At 44.9% G+C, this 18,420-nt stretch overlaps 1 protein-coding gene across 1 annotated transcript in view; it reads right to left on the bottom strand.

Annotated features, from left to right (window-relative positions):
• TAGLN2 (transgelin 2) overlaps positions 1–17,249 on the bottom strand; it is an 80,691-nt gene extending 63,442 nt beyond the window's left edge. Inside the window, exon 1 of the mRNA XM_068251709.1 lies at positions 17,143–17,249. The gene's annotated coding sequence lies outside the window, so the exon portion shown is untranslated. The remainder of the gene's footprint in view (positions 1–17,142) is intronic.
• Between the last annotated feature and the right edge of the window lie 1,171 nt (positions 17,250–18,420).

Genomic DNA, 18,420 nt, shown 5'->3' with positions numbered 1-18,420 from the left:
AAAGATACCCCACCAATAGGAGGTCCTACTACAGCAAGACCCTGACATCTGGAAGTCTTACTACAGAGACAACCTGACACTAAGAAAGTCCCACTACAGGAACGCCAATAACGTGATATACGGATACCTTGTGAATCAGCATAATAAAAAGTTGTTCACACGTGTAGTTATGTTATCTGAAGAAACCAATTAAAAGACAATAAGTATCACCATACTTATTGTCTTTTAATTGGTTTCTTCAGTTAACATGCTTGGTGCTTGGACCGTAGAAAAGAAAAGCAGATCTCTGAACAAAAATCCAAATGCAGAAAGATTACATAAAACTTCATGCAGAATGTAATGCTGGGAAGTATCACCAGAACTCTTCCACCTTTTCCCACATCGCTTTCTCACTAAAAACTGGTTTAAGCTGTCACTAACATATTAGTGTTACATAAGTTTTTATGGCTGCAGAGGCTGTTGGAGCTGGAAGGTCCAATTTTTAAACTGTAGATAATCAAATGTCAAACTAGCTCACAGTACTTTACTTGATGTAGGCCATGCATCCGGTTTCAATCTACTAACAGACATATCACAGGACAATACAAAGCAAACAGGTCCCCTGACACAGCTAAAATACCTCAACTATAGCCTAGTACTGAGTGTGGACACTGTCTTCACAGCTCTACAGGACAGTGTAAGGGCTCTTTCACATCAGAGCTTGCGTTGGAGAACGCTCAAAGCATACGTTTTGTTGTATGCGTTTTAATGCGTTTTGGTATGCGTTGCACTGCAGTGAGTGTGCGTTTTTAATCCGTTTTCAATGCGTTACAGCACATAGAAAAACGCAGGTAATTTTTTCTTCTTTTAGTTTTCAACTTTCTACAATGGCCTCGATTCATCATTGTCTTTGAGATAACTTTTTCCAGTTTGTTAAATTACCGAATTCGAAGTTTAGCGATTTCTAGTTGTATTCATCAAGGTTTTTCCTCATTCGGTGTGAATTCGATAAAAATTCGGTAAACATTCGGTAACGTGCCGATATTTCCATTTTACAGCGGTAATTTAACACAAGGCCATAAGATTCCCATGGAATTGTGGGTAAAAGGCAGTCCTTTGAGCACTACGTAGCAACATTCTGAATAGGGCTTAACACCTGGACCAGGATTCTGGAAGTGGTTGGGACAATCCCACAATTTGATAGGAGCCTTTTCTAAAAAATTATAGTGCAGCTAGCAAAATTAGTTAACCCTGGCACTGCCTGTGTTCTCTTACAAGATGATTCAAGAGAAATGCAGATGTCGTGTTATAGCAAATAAATCTATTCTCTTACAAATTTATATGGTTGCAGACCTTATTCTTGCCCTTCTGCGCCTTTGAATCACTCTCAGCTGATACATAACCAGTTCAAATGGCTCCATCTTCTCTGTCAGCAATGATCTGACAGGAATAACGACACAGCAGTGAAGGAGATAACTAATCCTAAATGTAACGCTAAACCACGCCCACTTTCTTTTTCATGAATTGCACTTTCTTCCGTTTTAGCGAATCGTTACCGAATCCTTAACGAATGTTCGCTAACAGCTGTAGATAACTTCATTTCAGGATTCATCAAAGTTAACAAATTCGGTATTTTACCAAACTGCTGTTAACAAATTTGCTAAGTGTTGATGAATCGAGGCCATAGTTCCTCCGTTGCACTATGGGACTGATTGCCTGCGTTAACGGATTAAAAATGCGCATAGTGTGCGTTTTACATTGACTAACATTGTAAAGCATAAAGCTAGCGTCGGCTGAAAAACTGCGCCTGGGTGCAGTGTAACGCAACGCACAAAAAGGCTGCGTTATATGTGAAAGCTAAAATGAAAGTCTATGGACTTTCATTTCACATTAGGTAACGCAAACTTTACCCTTTGCGTTGAAACGCAGAAAATCTGCCCTAATGTGAAACAGCCCTAAAGGATTGCGGAGACGCCGCCGCACGGTCTGGCGGTGAGGCGGCTGTCGCCGCGTTCAGACCGGCGGTTTCCGCACAGCAGCAGATGGCTCACCTTGTTCCCTTGAAAGGACTCCCCTCGGCCCAGGAATTGGCTGATCTCTTCATCCAGCATATTTTCCGGCTGCATGGCATTCCGGAAAATATAGTGTCAGATCGGGGAGTCCAATTTGTGTCTAAATTCTGGAGAGCGTTTTACCATCAACTGGACATGGATCTCGCATTCTCATCAGGCTACCACCCACAGACCAATGGCCAGACCGAGAGAGTTAACCAATCCCTGGAACAATTTGCGCACAACAACCTGAAGAGTTCCTCTTTAGGATTTTCCCCATTCCAGATAGTGTCGGGAAGATCACCCAAGTTTGCCCCATTGCCAGTGGCATCTACACCATTCCCAGCCCTGGAGGATTGACAGAGGGCTTTGTAGGAAATTTGGGGAAATGGTTAAAAGAAACTTGGGGAAAGCCTTCCAAACCCAGAAAAAACAGGCAGACAAAAGGCGGTCTGTGGAGTGGAGATTCTCCCCAGGGGACTTGGTGTGGGTATCCACTCGGCATTTGGCCTTGAAGCAACTGTCACCCAAACTAGGTCCTAGATTTATAGGACCTTTTCCAGAAAAATTAACAATGTCACTTATGCGATTGATCTCCCAGCCAGCATGCGAGGTGTGAGATCGTTCCATGTGTCTCTGTTAAAGACCGGCGGTTTCCGCACAGCAGCATGCGTCTGGTGCATCTGGACCTTCTAGTGCACACAGATGGAGAGCTACGTGCGCGGGGAGGCAGGACCTTTGTGCCACGAGGAGAGGGATCAGCTGATCCCAGCGCAGATAGTCATTGGCTGAGCAGCGCTGGGTGGCGCTGAGGAGCGCTGCTCTATATATAGATCTTGCTGGTCAGTCTCAGGTTGTCTGCTGTTGCGAATGCTTATGTGTTAGCACTCAGACCATAGTCAGATCTCACAGTGTGTTAGAACCAGGTGGACCTGGGAATTCACACTTAGCCAGATTACTGTGTTATTGCTGTGTTATACTTTAGACCAGTTCCAGGGTGTTGTGACCACGGACCACACACCCAAGTTTAGGAATACTGTGTCATTGCTGTGTTATTCTTTAGACCAGTTCCTGGGTGTTGAGACCACGGACCTCATACTCTAGACTAGGCTTCTGCTTGATATCTGTTATGACCTATTGCTCTCTTGACCTCTCTCCTGTTATCTGATTCGGTACCTATGCACATCTGATTACCTGTTGCCAACCCTGCCTGTACCTGGTTACCGAATCAGCCTTCTGTCTCTGTACCTTATCTGCTCGTGTGTTGCCGACCCTTCTGGCTGTTACTCACTCCTTGGGTGATCAGCCTGTCTGTACTACCTGTGACACCCCCGGTTAGGTGTCAGGTAGCTGCAGAGACTCCCTGTCCCTCACAGGGGATTCTCTGCAGTCCAGTCAGGGACACTATCCCATAGGAGTTCTTTGACTGCAGTAGAGTCTGATTCCCAGCAGTTCAGGGAATCACTGGCTCACTGGTTATCTCCAGCCCTTCACTAAGGAGATACTCCTCATACGGTCCATGCTCATCTACTGTTGCACCAAACACTTACACGTTACCAGGTGTCCAGAGTTTAGTTATACTTGTATCATTGGCGATTCTGCAGATCATCAATAATCAGGTATATATCTGCATTGTTGGTGATACTGCAGATCACCAATAATCAGATTCTCTCTGTGTGCTGACACCGATCGTTACAAACAGATATCTAGAGTAGACATTCTCCAAACAAAGTGTTTGATAGTTGTCAAATCAGTAGTTGGCTCTGCAAAGCACAGGTCAAGAATATTTGGGGTTTAATTAACAAAACCCCAAACCAGTTTGTTTGTTCGGCTCTCCATGTTAAAGGGATTTCCTTGGTTTCCAGTTACAGGAAGTAAGTAAATCCTTCCCAAGACAATAATAGCAGTGATGAAAAACATTTTTCCAGTAGTAGGGCAAGGAAGTTATAACATTTTACTAGGCTTTTATTGGAGGTCTTTCTGTTCAAATAATTCATTTACTCACTGGTCTCTAAACATATTGGTTTTTGATATATCTGTGACCACAACACAGATCTTATCACTTTCTCAAATCTAAAAAAGGGAAATAGGTAGCAGGTAGAGGCTAGCTGTCTGTTGTGTAAGCCAAGTTTGATTTACATTGTGGTGGCCAATAATATGATACGGTCTGTGTGTGGAGTACAGTAGAATCCCTTTATAGTAAGTTAAGACATTCTTAATACATTAGACAAACACTCCAAATATATATGTATATATGTAATCAAACAAAAATCTATTTAAAAAATAGACTTGACTATTGCCAACAGGGTGCAATTTACAGAAGGATCTTTCCCTTAACTTAATCCAAATACATACTGATTCCATTACACATGGTTCTTCATGAGTTCCCTTTCAGCAGTGCATCAACACATATCCCAGCTTTGAAGGCGATTGCAAATGTCCAACAATCTGGCCAGAGGCAAGACAAGTGCAGGGTTCTCTGCAGATCAAGTAGAACCGGCATGGCAGAGGTAGGAAGAGGACACTGGCTGGAATTCTGGGACTCTTCCACTAAAAAGGACAACTGTAGGGAGAAGAATATGTAGGCTTCCATATTTTTTTCCTTTTTAAGCAATACTTGTTTCCTGGCTAGCCTGCTGATCTATTTGGCTGCAGTAGTGTTTGAACATCAGAAACAAGAATGCAGCTAATCTTGTCAGATCTGGCAAGAATGTCAGAAACACCTGATCTGCTGCATGCTTGGTTCAGGGCCCACAGCTAAAAGTTTTAGAGGCAGAGGATCAGCGGAACAGCCAGGCAACTAGTATTGTTTAAAATAAATATGGCAGCCCCTTTATCCCTCCCTTTACAGTTACCTTTAATCCTTAGTGTGTTGGTTGGTTGGTTTCGTTGTCTTTAATGCTGGAAAATCTATGTCAATGGTGTGGCTGAAAGAGTCTGATGATTGATGTTCAAGATGTTTGAAGATTTCCATTCCTTTTCTCATTGTATGTGCCAGGAGCGTGGAGGATTGTGGGCAGCTGCAATAATCAAATAGAGTTTCCCATAGCTTGGTAGTGCATCATAAAATACAAAACCAATGGCAATGGTGGAAAAATTGATAATAGGCAAGAATTCTACTGATATGTCCAGTAACGAATGGGGCAAGTTGGTAGATCAGGTAAACAATGAATACCATGGAAACATTGTTTACATAATCTACCACATGTACAAATGTACGGCCAGCATATGTGTGACTGGACCTCTAGACAGGACTTGGGCGAGAACCTAAAATGTATATACTGTACAAAAGCATTTGACTTCAGTTTGCCTTTCAGCTCAGTTGGACATTCATTATCTCTATTTTGTCCACAGTTTCCAATCAACTGGCAAAGCTGAGACATGAGCCAATGTCAAATTGAACACAAACTGAAAAGCTGATAGCAAAAGCTATGTAACGGCATATATTTCATATTACTCTCACTTCAGGTTCCCTTTAATCCTCCTTGTGGATGGAAATCAGTTTATACAGCAGGGCTGGCTTAGCCATGTAAGGAAAAGGTTTCATTCCTGCCCCACCCTAACCATAAAGCCTTACAAAGAATGCTGTTGCAATTTTCTAACAGTTATAAAAGGCTCTGCCATTGAAGCCAGCCAATACGTGGACCAGTTCAATTAAAGGCCCATACTTTACTGGATAAAAACAAAAAGGGAGGTCAAAAAGCACCTGCTTCATTTCAATTTGACGGATCAATTACACTCAATGCAGCAGATATTTATGGCTTTCAAGTACTCTGTTACCATTCTAGGTGTACCCCGATTGATTGTACTTAACAACTGATAGCAAATCTTTGATGCCTTGAGGATAAAACAGGACCTGTAGCCATGTTTTTTTGTTTAAATTAGGCTTGGTTAGCAATTTATTTTCAGGGCTAAGTACACATTTGCAATATAGGTCCGTACACACGCCGGACTTTAGGCAACGACGGGTCCGTCGTTGCCTCCCGCTGGGTGGGCGTGCCAGTGACAGTCCGGCGTGTGTACGCTCTGTCGTCAGACTGATACGGCTGTTTCTGAGCGATCCGCCCGGCGGATCGCTCAGGAACAGCCGTATCAGTCTGACGACAGAGCGTACACACGCCGGACTGTCGCTGGCACGCCCACCCAGCGGGAGGCAACGACGGACCCGTCGTTGCCTAAAGTCCGGCGTGTGTACGGACCTTATCAGTCATCTGTATAAATCTTTATTCTGGGAATACACAACAAGTTTTTTTCGGCAGATTTACTAGCCCTTCGATTCTCCAATCATTTTTCTGATAGATTTCCATTCATTTTTATGAGAAAATCGATCAGAAAAAAAAAAAAAAAAAAAAAAAAAAAAAAAAAGGTACTCATTGTCATGCATGATTTTATATTATGTTTTTCCTTTTTTGTAAGTGTTTAAAGGGAAGGTTCAGGGAGGGGATTAAAAAAATAAAAAATTTCCACTTACCTGGGGCTTCCTCCAGCCCGTGGCAGGCAGGAGGTGCCCTCGCCGCCGCTCCGCAGGCTCCCGGTGGTCTCCGGTGCCCGACCCGACCTGGCCAGGCCGGCTGCCAGGTCGGGCTCTTCTGCGCTCCATTTCCTGGCACTTCTGCGTCCCACGCCAGCGCGCTGACGTCATCGGACTTCCGCTGGGCTGTACTGCGCAGGCGCAGTAGTTCTGCGCATGCGCAGTACAGCCCGGCGGACGTCCGATGACGTCAGCGCGCCGGCGTGGGACGCAGAAGTGCCAGGAAATGGAGCGCAGAAGAGCCCAACCTGGCAGCCGGCCTGGCCGGGTCGGGCACCGGAGACCACCGGAGGAGGAAGCCCCAAGTAAGTGGAAATTTATTTTTATTTTTTTAATCCCCTCCCTGAACCTTCCCTTTAATAAAGTTTTGTATTTTTATAAACCTTTTGTATTCAATCAGGATATACCTCCCTCGTAACTTATCTCAATAGGTTTTTTTCGATCAGAAAAACTATCGACATCAAATCGGACCTGTGGGGAAATATTTATCAAGCCATCTATGTGCCAAAAAAAAAAAAAAAAAAAAAAAAAAAAAACTCGGTGTATTCCCAGCATTATGCCTGGTACACACGATGCACGGATTGACGGTCGAATCGATTATTCGACAGGTTCGATCTGATTCCCGATCCCTTCTACACACACACACACACACTATAATTCAGAAATCAAATCGGTCAGAAATATAGATTGGACCGTCAATCTGACAGAATTATAAGTAATTGTTTCAGGGCTTGTTTTTGGAGGCAACGCAAGGAGTCAGAGACCCTACATATGTTGTGTGGTTCACTTGAGTAAAAATGATTATTTTCTCAAAAGAAATCGATTCAGAAGGAATCTATTCCTACCATACACTTCACATCAGTTTCCAATAGATTCCATTAGGGAATCTATTGAAAATCGATCAAACTGAAGAGTTGCACTGTTCAATCCAGTGCAAAGCTATAGGCCATCGATTTGCCAATGCTCTTGCCCCACCTCTGTTTAACATTTTCCATCCTGTCCGATATATATACACACATACATACATACATACATATATATACCGTATTTTTCGCCGTATAAGACGCACTTTTTCTCCCCCAAAAATAGGGAGAAAAAGTCCCTGCGTCTTATACGGCAAAGGCAGGGAATCCCCGACTTACGAACGCCCGCCGATACGAACCGCCGACCCGCCGCCATGTCGGGGATTCCCTGCCTTTCAGTGCCTGCTTGGGTGCCTTCCTCCCTCCCTCCCGCCCGCTCGAGTTTTCTGATCCCCCCCGTCCGTCCCCGAGTGTCAATAGCGGCAACTTACCTTTCACATGCTCCTGCGCCGATCCCACATAATCGCGCTGCCCCCCGCTAGCATGCGCTCCCTCCCCCTGGCGGATCTGGCCCCCCCGGGTGTGTGAAGTAGCGGCAGCTTACCTCCACAATGCGCCCGCGATGACTGGAGACATCCCTCTCCCCGGCACTTCGCGCTCTAGTGACTGGCTTGAACTGATGACGCACAGTTCAAGCCAGTCACTAGAGCGCGAAGTGCCGGGGAGAGGGATGTCTCCAGTCATCGCGGGCGCATCGTGGAGGTAAGCTGCCGCTACTTCACACACCCGGGGGGGCCAGATCCGCAAGGAGGAGGGAGCGCATGCTAGCGGGGGGCAGCGCAATTATGTGGGATCGGCGCGGGAGCATGTGAAAGGTAAGTTGCCGCTATTGACACTCGGGGACGGAAGGGGGGATCAGAAAACTCGGGTGGGAGGGAGGGAGGAAGGCAGGGGGCCACAGGAGGACACATGGGGGGACAGAGGCGATATGAGGGGCAAGTGGAGACACATTGGGGGCCACAGGAGGACAATGGGGGGCACAGAGGCGACATGAGGGGCAAATGAGGACACATTGGGGGCCACAGGAGGACATATGGGTGGCACAGAGTTGACATGAGGGGCAAATGAGGACACATTGGGGGCCACAGGAGGACATATGGAGGGCACAGAAGCACACATGAGGGGGCACATAAGGACACACAGGACACATGGGGGGGGCACATGAAGGGCACATGGGGGCACAGGAGGACACATGAAGGGCACATGGGGGGCACATGAGGACACATTGGGGGCACAGGAGGACACATGAACGGCACATGGGGGGCACAGGAACACATGGGGGCACAGGAGGACATATGGAGGGCACAGAGGCACACATGAGGGGGCACAGAAGGACACATGGGGGGCACATGAGGACACACAGGACACATGGGGGGCACAGGAGGACATATGGGGGGCACAGGAGGACACATGGGGGCACAGGAGGACACACAGAAGGACACATGGGGATATGGAAAGCACAGGAGCACACATGAGGACACACAGGAGGACATGTACAAGACGCTCCTGGAATATGGACGCACCAGGTTTAGTATTTTTTTTTTTTCACTGATTTTTGCCCTCCAAACTTGGGTGCGTCTTATATTCCGGAGCGTCTTATACGGCGGAAAATACGGTATATTTTGAGTGAATGGCCACCTTAACTGACTATGGTACACTCAATCATATATAAACCTGTATGAGAAAGCTACAAATCTGATGTACGTGTGTTTTGTGTCCCTGGGTAATCAGACTTTATTAGCATGCACTGCTTTGTGTCCATGGATAATCAGATTTTATTAGCATGACCAGTCAGAAGATGGAAGATTGGCTCTAGGGAAGTTTAATGTTTGTCCAATGTAATCTCCGCCTGGAAGGGAGGAAATCTACAGGCAGAGACAGATTCCTGCAGTGATTGTGCAATGTGTCCCAGCATGCCTGTCTGCACGCCTTGATTACCTCATTATCTGCCATGCCAGTCACACATGTCAGCCTGATCTTAAAGCAATACTTCCCTATAGAATTTTTACTTGGCTTAATTGGGTTTCCTGAAAAGGAGTGTAATTGGTTTGCAAGTTTTATCTCTGCACATCAACATCAAATTAAAATTTCAGTGCTGCATAATATATTGGCGCTTTATAAATGCAATAAATAGGAATACAATAAAAAGTTGAGGTGTGTGTGTGTGTGTGTGTGTGTGTGTGTGTGTGTGTGTGTGTGTGTGTGTGTGTGTGTGTGTGTGTGTGTGTGTGTGTGTGTGTGTGTGTGTGTGTGTGTGTGTGTGTGTGTGTGTGTGTGTGTGTGTGTGTGTGTGTGTGTGTGTGTGTGTGTGTGTGTGTGTGTGTGTGTGTGTGTGTGTGTGTGTGTGTGTGTGTGTGTGTGTGTGTGTGTGTGTTTTCTTTTCCGCTGGCAGTCATACTCTGACCACGCCCACTTCAATCACCCTAGTGCCCTTTCATATGGACATTACAACATTCATTCTCCTAGTGGTCTTCCCATTGAGAAACTTGTCATTATCTAATTACTGGAACATTACTCTAGATTCTCAGCATGATGTAAACATAGCCAAGGGATACTTGAATTTGTTCCAGTTATATGTTAGGGCCCGTTCAGATCACAAATGCGGATGGCCATGCGTGCGGAACGCGTGCGGACCGCAACGCGTACGAACGCATGGCCATCCGCGTTTGTGTGCGTTGCGTGGCTGATCCCATCACTGAAAAGTGAATGGGACAGCCACGCGTTTTAGCAAAATCTGCGTGCAGCATGCGTTCCCGGACCGCACAGGTCAGGAACGCATGCAGTGTGAACATCAGACATTGCACTCTATGCAATGTCTGATGTCGTGCGTATCGGCCGCCTGCACGCGTTTCCAAAACGCGGCTGGAAACGCGTGCAGTGTGAACGGGCCCTTAGGGTTTGGCAATTCGCAAAATAGATTACACTGATTTAACATTTAATATTAAATTATTACACTAATGCGATAAAAGCATAAAGGAAGGCTGTAAAAGCATTTACACACAGTTATGAAGTGCTTCCAACAAATGTGTATGAATCACGGGTATAGGATGAAGTTACCAACAACAGTAGGTAGTACCTCAGTCGCCGTTTTTCATAAAATGGAATATGTTATGATACTGTTGAGAAACACTGCTGTAGGGGACAAATGTCAGCCCCAGACCCCTCTCTACCACTCGGCCAGCAATCTGTCCTGCTACGGCCAAAAGCATTGTTCTCCCATTTACCCCACCCACCATGTAATGTCACTCTTCCTCCACTTCAATCCCCCAATAGAGTAGAACAGGATGTGTCAGCACAGCCCTGGCCCTGCGATGTTGCCCGAGGGATCGGGAACTGATCCCAGGCAGTGGCATTGATTGAGCATGTAGGCAGGGATTTAGGGCTTGTTCTGCCATAGGCATACCAATCTGTTTTTTTTTCAAAGTATGCAACTAAGGAATCACAATGACATAATGCCATATTACGGTTTCCACTAATGCAATGCATTATCATTGGCAAACACACCGTATGCTGCATTTTTGTGCAACTGCGTTTCCACCAGGGCTGTGGAGTCGAGCCGAAGCAATTTTTTGGGTACCTGGAGAGGGAGTTTCATAAACTGACCTGTTGAATGATCTTTGTACCGACTCCACAGCCCTAATAAGTATCAGACTGAGGCGTTGGAGCAACTTTTGCATACCTGGAGTCGGCGTTAATGGTTTTGTAAACTAAGGAGTCCGATGATTTTTGTACTAACTCCACAGCCCTTGTTTCCATGGTACAAAAAATATGGGAGGTAGACAACCATACCAAAAATAGCATAGCAGATGCACAGGAAAACCATCTGCATGTATCCTGTGCAGTGTATTCTGCAGTGGGAATGGATCCTAAATCCTCTCAAGGACTGGGACTTGATCCCTTGGGTAACAGAACTGGGCTGAGATATTTCTAGCCTGTTTTTATGGAGAGGGGACAAAGTGTGATGCACTTCTGGGAAGCAGAGCAATAAGGAAAACAACATGCTTGAGAGTAATTCGGGCATCAATCAAGAGCAGATATCAGGGGTCTACTGTACTCACCCAAGATGGTCAGCTGGGCATACACGAACCGACCCAGCGTCTCGATAAGCTGCTGGATCGACTCCCGCCGTGTCCCCGCGAGCGGCCGGGGTATCGATCCGGCGGGTCATCGGACCTGACGGAAATTATCAATCGAGACATCAGTGGCTCGATTGATAAGGGCGCATCGCCAGTGTATGCCCAGCATAACAGACAAGTGTTATCTAGCATGTGTACCTAGCTTAACTCCTTTTCACCAGCTATGTTTAATCTCGACACAGAGGTCAAATAATGCACCATTTTGTTTCGTGCTGTCAGCCACAGAGTTTTCACACACACGTTCTTAAGTTTTATTAATGATATTAATGACTATTTTAGAGCTAAAGTAAATGTATAGGTTTATATTGACGCCACTAAATATAGCCCTGTTGGTCATGAAAAGACAACATTGCAGCCAGCAGTAATAGATACCGTAAGTACAATTAATCTACCATTCTCATGTAGTACTATAAATGTTAAAGGCCATATCCACCCAGAAATAATATTTCACCAGCAGATTACAGTAAATAATTGTTTTTCTGTCTCTTGGGGACTATACTTGCTACATTTCCCGAAAGTATGTGTTGAAACACTGGAATGGCAGGTTGGAGACCAACAGAACTCCCACTTTCTTCTGGGCCCAGTAGCAGCTACTATGGTTATTGCTGTGCCCCTGTCTTCTCCACTCCCACAAGCCCATAATGAACGGTGGCGTAGTGGTTAGCTCTCTCGCCTTGCAGCGCTGGGTCCCTGGTTCGAATCCCAACCAGGGCACTATCTGCAAAGAGTTTGTATGTTCTGTCCGTGTCTGCGTGGGTTTCCTCCGGGCACTCTGGTTTCCTCTCACATTCAAAAAACATACGGATAAGTTAATTGGCTCCCCTAAAATTGGCCCTAGACTACAGTACTTACACTACATAATATAGACATATGGCAATGGTAGGGATTAGATTGTGAGCTCCTTTGAGGGACAGTTAGTGACAAGATATATATATATATATACACACACACACTGTACAGCGCTGCGTAATATGTCGGCGCTATATAAATACTAAATAATAATAAATAATAATAATTACAACTGGACTGAAATCAGAGAGAGTGACACCATCTCTAGCCTGTAGGATCTATTTATATAAGGCTTGATTCACACTGCATAACACAACCCCATAGAATTGTATGGGCAGCGGGTTGACATCCAAAATTATTCTGCAACGCAACTGATACAGTGTGAATGCACCCTTAAGTTGGTGGTCAACCCCATAGCTAAATTTGTGGCTCACCAAACAGCAATTGCCACTTCAGAAGTAACTGCTGTGGCTGGCAATCGCAGACAACAAAAGGTTTGTTTTATAAACAGGCCTCTTTGGATTTTGTGGCTCATTTAAGAAGTCGGAATTGCAATATTACCATCACCAATAGCAGCAGATAATCAAGTTTGCCAACAAGGTCTTAAAAGTGTAGTTGGTTTAATTGTGGCTCCAATACTTTTTTAGATGATCAGAGAAGTTAGTTTACTTGCAATAGATTGTAATAAATATATGGTGTCCAGTACTTAAACCTCCCATCATAGGAGAAATCTGTTTGCTAGCTGTAAGGCTCGGTTCCCACTTGCAGCGGATGTAAAACTGCATTAAAAGAACTTCATTCCATTGCACGTCCATGCTGTCCTTTCTGCATCTGCTCCACTTGTCTGCTTCAATCATTGATACTCATGTTTTCCCTGGCCCAGAGACCGGAGGCCAGCTGGAGCATGGGGCTCCCCAGAGGATTACAACAGACCAATTATACCTACTAACAGGGAGAAATTTCATTGGTCCATCATGAACCAATAAGAATTCTCCCTCTTGCTGAGGATTCCCATTCGTCTTTTGTAATCCAATGGGGATCTCCATGCCTCTGACCTGTACTCATTTGTTTACTCGGACCGATCAGAGGAGTCAGCAGTAGTGTACACGAGGGGAGGGGGACACACGGGTGGAAGGAGTGTATTTGTGTGGCAGCAATACAATGCCACCATACAGTGAAGCATACAGTAGAATTTCTATTCTTTGGTAGGTTTCCTATACATTTCCATTCCCAGGAGTGGCATTGGTTAACACTGTGCAGTAGCAAGATAAGGACAGGGAGTGACTGATTTCTGAGCAAGATACTATTCTCAAGCCTTTTTCATAATGCCATGGACACTGTATGCTCTACAGTTGTTTCTGAATCTTGTAGTACTTCAGCATACAAGAGACTTCACAGACTTATCTCCCTTGTTATTATTCCTTCCACATCACTTATTAATCACACTGCTAAGGGGAAGAGGGGGTCATGTCCTGTTTAACGAAAGGAGGGAGGAGTGGGATTAATGCAGTACACATACATTCCAAAAATGCCTTTCTCAACCCTAAAATATGTCAGCAGACCCACTGATGGCTCAATGCCTGAGAATTCTCTTACTCAGACTTTCACATTACAAATAAAAAAATAAATAAAGAGATATTTGACCGTTACCAAAGTGTACAATCTAAACGCAAGACCAAAAGCACATGAAATGCTGAAAACTACAGATTAAGGCTGTCCGAATTATAAACCAAGGGCCCAATCACTGCAGATGAATTTGGTCCTTTCAGTTGAATTACCTGTAGTGAAGAAGTTGAAAAAATAAAAAGGATGCAGTATCTATGAAGGCCAAGGCCTAAAGGTGACCATACATTACTCGATGGCCACCACTTAGATCCCACTTTAATCGAATTTGATCAGAGAGGTATCTTATTTACCCACACTCTGCACAGATATTTCCACTAGATTTCAGCAGTGCTGCCGCCTCCGCCCGCTGGGCCCCCAGGTCTCCCGCATGTATACGTGTACCCTCCCAGACCCATGGAGAGTGTGGAAGCGGTGCTAAGTTCACCTATATGATCAGCTGGCGCACCGCCTCCTGTTTATCCTGTGTCTTCTCTCCATCACCACCGGCCTCGGGGGCATCTGTACCCCTTGAAGAGGTGGCACCTGCGTGACCTCGTGCTTGCTGTCAGGTCACAGGTGCCCCAACGCAACGATGGAGAGAAGACACAGGACACTGGAGGAGACGTGCCAGCAGACAGGTGAGCTTAGCACTGCTTCCACATTCGCCATGGGCTCAGGAGAGTGAAGAGACAGGCCAGAGGTCCATCTGTAATCAGGAAATCGATTGCCACTACTATCTTTATGATCAAATCTGCCAGATATTGATGGCGCAAATTTAGTAATGTATTGGCACCTTAAAGGACACATCTGAGGAAAAGAAACAAACAAGATCTACTTACCTAGGGTTTCCTCCAGCACCTTGCAGCCGATCTGTCCCTTGCCGCAGCTCTGGGGTCCCCTCCGTTGCAGATGCTGACCTCACCAGGTTGGCACCTTCTGCACCTACACATCCGTGGCCTGGAGCGTTCTACGCAGGCACAGTAGTTATGCACCTTCACAGAATGCTCTAGGCCACACGAGCGCTGTCGCAAGTGGCACAGCTGCACGCTCGCACAGGCGCAGAAGATGCCGACCTGGTGTCGGCATTTTCAACGGAAGGGACCCTGGAGCTGCGGCGAGGGACAGATCGACTGACAACGGCTGGAGAAAGCCCCAGGTAAGTAGATCTTGTTTTTTTATTTCCTCGGACCTGTCTTAAGTCAGGGACTTTAGTTGTACCTCCACTAGTCCACTAGTTGAAGAACAAGCGACACCCATGCTAACCTAGAAATAAAAAACATACATACATACATACATACATACATACATACATATACACACATACACACAAATACTACTTCTACTTACATAACAGATGTATCGTGCTATCCACGTAATGATTCCTGTGAATTTTATAAAGGAAAAGCAGAAAATCCTATTCTAGGCAGAGGCCATCTTGCCAAGCTAATGCTGACATTGTATCCTCCCTGACTCTTGTTTTCTCCCCCTCCCTTCTCTTGCTCATTGTGTATTCATTAGCTGCCCTCTTCCCAGAGTCTTCAGACACTCCCACTGATTTCCAGCTCGATTATTTCCGATCACGTTTCGATGATTTTTAGGTTGATTCTCATGTAAAGTATGCCGAATCGACCTAACAATCCACCGAAACGCGAATTGGACATGTCGGAAATAATCGAGAGGCCGGGAATAGAGCGGGAACGCACTGTGTGTATCCAGCATAATTCACCTCAGCCTTGCTTGTAACCACGAGTAATCAGAGGGTTTTTCTGATAAGGAGCTAGGCAGGGAAATAAATGGAAGAGGAGGAATATATTATAGATAAAAAGAACTCCCAGCATTAAACTCTTTGGCACTGTTTGGCACTAGGGCCAGTGCTCCTAAAGTATGTGAAAACTACAAACCATAACAGCAGAAAAAGTTTTACAAGTTTTGAATGCAGGATCATCTTTATCACTTAAAACACTCAGACCAGTTGCTTTTGAAATTTGATTTTTATGGTGACAATACCGCTTTAAGCAATGTTGATATTCCTATTTCTGATAGTTCCTCAAGCCGAACAGTACAGTTACTTGTAGTTATACTAGAACTGGGTATTTGGGGATTAAAGTCCTAGTTCGTCATGCACAGGTATTAAGAAACATGTATTTCAAATTAATGCAAAAGATCAGCTCAGAATAGATAGCTCTCTAAAAGGGAAATATAGTCAGAACTAGCATTTCATTTAACTGGAAATCAGAATACCTACAAGGCATACTGAGTCTGGGATAGTTCAAGAGACCAAGCACAGATGCAAATGCAGTGGATGCATAGCAATAGAGGATGCAGAAGTTTCAACTGCATGGGGGCCCTTAGGCCAGAAGGGCCTTCCTTCATAAATCTTATTAGCTTTTTATTGGTGCTATATTAATAATGAACACCTCTTTATGGTCATTAATTAGGGGGTAATCCTTCACAATCTATTTTCTCACTCTGATTACACCTCTCTTGCACTGCAGCTGGGTTTTGGGGCTCCATAACAAGAGTGCTTGGGACCCCATATAAACCTCACTCCATACCTATGCCACTGTGCAAATGGTCTTTCAGTATTGGGGTGCTTCACGATTAGAAAAGTAGTACTCTGCCAATGATAACACAATATGCTCTTATACATTAGATCAGCAGTCTATAAAACCAAATCACTATATAAGCCTAAAAGACACTTGTAGTGCTGCAACATTTAATTTCTCAACTTCCCAAGACTTGATGAATCATACAGATCCGAAACCTGCGCTCCAATAATCAATACAAGGTACAGATTCGAGGCTGAGTCATCTGCTCTCAAAAGCTGTGCACAGATCAGAGTCCAGAGGGTGGTGGGGTATTCTGGGATATGTCGTTCAACAGAACTGATACAGGTTGTATTACAGCATGACAAGCTGTGAATCCCATATGAATACTGATAAGATTTTCAGCTCCTAAAAGGGGACTTTGATCGGCAGTCCAAAATATCTAGCCATGCTGATACTTGTAGCTCCACCGCAGCTAGCGAGCCACAGCCTGCCCAAGGCTACTGTAATCCAGTACATATATCTGGCAGAGACAGCAAGTGATCTCCGCCTATAAAATGTATTCATTTTCCAGCATCTAGCAATGCGTAGCACAGCGCTTCGCTACTGGTAACAGCTGTACTGGTGGGAAGCAAGACTTACCTTGTAGCTCTCTCGGTCTCGGGCAGCAGGAAACAGCACTAGAACGCCTGCCCTGTGTGTCTGAGTCTCTCTAGATTCCCAGCCCTGCCCCAAAGAAGAAAAAAAAGCTAAGCAGTGACATCAGCCCTAATCAAAGAAAAAAGGGTGTGTGTGGGTGGACACTGAACCTTGTGCTAGACTTCTTCCTGTGATTCCTGAGATAGAGAAAAGATTCTGCCTGTTCGAAGTTGGCGGCTGTACTCTGTTCGGCTAAGCTTCAGCTAACGTTTTAACGTTTGGTTAACAGATAGAAATGTATACAGCCGTCAGAAGTCATCAATCGAACTTCTATTTTGTGGACAGACTGGACGACTACCTGAGCATGAGCACTAAGTTCTGAAGGAACCTCATGTCTTATGGTTACCTCCATATGGGGGCTCAATGCTCATCAAATTGCTTTGAATTTCCTAGTAATAGAGTACCCAGATATGTAGAGTACCCAGGTAGCTTTATGGTGACCCAGAGCAAGTAAGATTTTATAAAAGTCTCAAAGGGGCTAAAATGCTCCTCACCAGTAAACTTTGTATGTAGTTGCATGTGTATTGCTGGATGTCCTAGTTGTACAGTCAGTGTTTTGAACTACTTCTCTTGTATCTATGCCTCAATTTGTTTTGAACAACGTACTCAGCTATGGAAGATGTTGGTGTGATATAATTAAAAAATAATAATAATGTGGCATTGCCCAGCGGCAAAAAAAAAGAGTCAATCACTAGCAAGTGTTGTGCCAATGCATGAGAGCAGCTGACAGGCAGTGAATTGGTTGCTTTCAGCAGTTGTGTAACTAAGGAACTTGGGGCCCCAGTGTGAGTTTTACACGGGGCCCCAAACAATCTATTGATATGGAGCCCCAGAACCTTCCAGGGACAGCTGTAGTGTCAGAGGTGTAATCAGAGTTAAGCCCCATCTACACGTCACAATTCAAATTCGATTGGATCGATTAAATCTGACATGTTCGATCGGGATTCAATCGATAGTGTGGTAAATTTTGCATTGATAACTAACCAAAATCGATCACACTATAGTTATCAATGCAAAATTTACCACACTATCGATTGAATCCCGATCGGACATAGTTACATAGTTATTTGGGTTGAAAAAAGACATACGTCCATCGAGTTCAACTAGAGAAAGGTAGAGTACATAAGAGGGTGGTCAGAGACAGTAAGGTCTGGTTTACATTGGCATAAAAAATGGTCCATTTAGCGGACGATAATGGAACTTATCCTAATGCATATGAAC

The sequence above is a fragment of the Hyperolius riggenbachi genome, chromosome 9 (genome assembly GCF_040937935.1).
Source record: "Hyperolius riggenbachi isolate aHypRig1 chromosome 9, aHypRig1.pri, whole genome shotgun sequence".
Lineage (NCBI taxonomy): Eukaryota > Metazoa > Chordata > Amphibia > Anura > Hyperoliidae > Hyperolius > Hyperolius riggenbachi.
This window is presented reverse-complemented; position numbering and strand designations above follow the sequence as displayed.